Here is a 3338-nt window from a genome sequence, read left to right on the forward strand (position 1 = left end):
AAAGAAAGAAAGAAAGAAAGAAAGAAAGAAAGAAAGAAAGAAAGAAAGAAGTTAAAGATAGCATCTAAGGTTTTCAGGCTGGCTTCTTTATGTTTGGTCTCAGGACAACCTTAATAAACTTCTGCTCCTTCTGCCTCCCTTTCCTCATACTAGATTACAGCATGTGCCGTCAGGATCGGCCTGTGAAGAGTTAAGGGTCAAGCCTAACACTCTCAGCTGAGCTGTATTCTCCAGCTGTTAAGCTGGTTTTCTTGAGCAACAGAATGCTAACACAGTTATGGAGTTTCATAAGATAACATGGGAGACTTTTGATGATCAGAGAGTTGGAAAAACACTCCTTAGCTCAGACACAAAACTTTACTTGTCAGGATTAAATTAAGAGTCTGATCCCAGCACTCAGGACACAAAGGTAGGTGAATCTCTCTGAGTTCCAGGCTGCTGGAGCTACGGAGTGGGGAAATGAAATCTTTGTTTTGAGCTGGAGAGATGAATTTTGTGGTTAAGAGTACTGGCTTGTCTTCCAGAGAACCTGGGTTCGATTCCCAGCACCCACATGGCAGCTTCACAACTGTGTAAAATTCCAGTTCCAGAGGATCCAATGCCCTCTTCTGGCCTCCACATGCACTGCATGCCTATGGTGCACACACACACACACACACACACACACACACACACAACCCATATACATACAAATAATTTTTTTAAAAAAAATCTACCTGCCTGTGCCTCCCAAATGCGTAACTAAAATTGTGTACCATAGCCTGCTAGTGGTAGCACACGCCTTTAATGCCAGTGTGTACTCAGTAGGCAGAGGGAGGTAGATCTATGAGTTTGAGGCTAACCTGGTCTAGAGAGAGAGTTCCAGGACAGCCAGGGCTACACAGAGAAACTCTGTCTCAAAAGGAAAAAAAAAAAGTGTGTACCATCTCGCTTGGCACAAAGCCCTTTCCTGCACTGAGCCCCACTCACAGCTGGCTGTCTTCCTTTGTGTCTAAGTGGGTCATAATGGTATTCCCATATGAGAACCCAGAGAGGCCAAGCCTTTACTCTTAACCACAAAATTCATCTCTCCAGCTCAAAACAAAGATTTCTTTTCCCCACTCCGTAGCTCCAGCAGCCTGGAACCCAGAGATGCTCCATTTTCAGTGATAGGTAGCAAAAAGCCCAGTAACTTACATTTCCTTTGAGGGAGCATCTGACACTTCTAAGCGGACATCACTGAGAGAGCAAGCTTGGGGGGGTTCAGGGCTTCTCACCCTCTGTCTATGTTTCTTCTTACCAAGCCTCCAGTGGATGTGGCGTTGCTTGCCCATCCTGTCAATCAACATGTTATTAATGCAATGGCCCAACCAGATGCTAGAGAGTCTTTCCCTGTGAAATAGATGAATTAGACTAGTCTTGAGCCATTTGTGGCGACACACACGTGTAACCCAGCACTCAGAGGCAGGACTGCCACAAGCTGGAGGCCAGCCTGGTCTTATATTGAGTTCCAGGGCAGTCAGGGCTATACAGAGACACCGTGTCTCAAAAACAAAACAAAAACCCACACCCAAACAAAAAAGGGGTTGCAGAATAGAGTGTAACTCAGTGGGTATTGTGCTTGCCTACCAGCATAAATCCATGGGTTTCCTCATGGTACCACATAAATCAGGACAGAAGAACCAGGAATTCAAGGCCATCCTTGGCTACATAGAAACCTCAAGGTCAGCATGGGCTAGACCCTGTCTTAAAACAAACAACATCAACACAAACAGTAGTCTGGCAAGACTGTAAATGTGGAAGGCTGTTCATTCTACAGGCTGGGGCATTGTCCAATCAGAGGTGGTTTTAGGTGAGAAGGGATGGGATCACATCAGTAGTTGAACATCACACTCCACTCTGGGACCACACAAAGCCCTGCAGCTGGCACCCAGCACCCACTTGGCTGAGTCTGCAGTAACCCACTGCTAATAAGTGCCTCCTCAATTCTTATGGGGCCAGATGGTGAAAGAACTGAGATCATAATGGGCACACCCATCCCCTGCATCCTTTAAGGAAGCTCATAATGGGCACCACCCACTCCCTGCATCCTTCAAGGAAGCTCATAATGGGCACCACCCATCCCCTGCATCCTTCAAGGGTAATGCTAAGTCTTTCTTCCTGGATACAATAATGTTGGAGGTGGGGGATTGTCTTGTCTTGTTTTTTATGGTGCTGAAAATCAAAACCAGGTCACCTTGTCTGTGCTAAACAAGAGCTCTGCCATTGACAAAGTCTCACCATGTAACCCAGGCTGGCCTAAACCCATGATCATCTTGCCTTCACCCACATTCAGCTTACAATATGATTTTTGAAACTACTTTCGGTCCACAGAGGTTCCAGATATGAGAATCCAACCAATCTTTTTTTTTTTTTTTGGTTTTTCGAGACAGGGTTTCTCTTTATAGTCCGGGCTGTCCTGGAACTCACTCTGTAGACCAGGCTGGCCTCGAACTCAGAAATCCGCCTGCCTCTGCCTCCCAAGTGCTGGGATTAAAGGCGTGCGCCACCACCGCCCGGCTTAATCCAACCAATCTTGAATGACAGCTACTCAAAAAACAAAAACTTGCTTCTGTACCAGACACATGCATAGTTCTTTCCCTGGTCATTATTTCTCCAAACAGTAAAAGTATTTACATAACGTTGGTGTTGTATTAAGAATTACAAGTCATCTAGGTGTGATTTAAAGACATGGGAGGATGTGTGTAAGTTATATATAAACACTACCCTGTTTTATATAAGATTAAATGTTTGCAGATTTTAGCGTGCAAAGGTGTCCAGTCCCTGGTGGACACCTAGAATGCTCAAACTCTTCCCATACTGAGTAGCAGTTCAGATCCTATTTGACTCTCTTCTTCAGATACCTCTTAGTCTGAAAGTCAAGGAACCAAAGCGGGATTCTGCCTGTGTCAGGGAGACTCTAGCCCATCCCTGGCGGACTATCTTGGTGGGAGGATGCTCAACTCCCTATGACTCGTTACGGTGAAATGATGCTGTGTGTTAGAGATGTAGCTTGTGAGGAAGCATAGTTGCATGAAACTCTGGGTTCAATCCCCAGCATCAAATAAAAACCGGGCATAATGGGAATACCTGTAACACCAACACTTAGGAGGTAGAGGCAAAAAAACCAAGAGTTCAAAGTCACCCTTGATTACAAAGTGAATTCCAGCCTGGAAGTCCCTATCCAAAAGAGAGGGGGTATGGGGAGGGAGGTGGCAGAGAGAGACAGAGACAGACAGACAGACACACACTGAGGGAGGGGAAGAGGGAGAAAGAGAGAGAGAGAGAGAGAGAGAGAGAGAGAGAGAGAGAGAGAGAGA

This window comes from Grammomys surdaster, unplaced genomic scaffold, assembly GCF_004785775.1.
Source record: "Grammomys surdaster isolate TR1022 unplaced genomic scaffold, NIH_TR_1.0 262, whole genome shotgun sequence".
Taxonomy (NCBI): Eukaryota; Metazoa; Chordata; class Mammalia; order Rodentia; family Muridae; genus Grammomys; species Grammomys surdaster.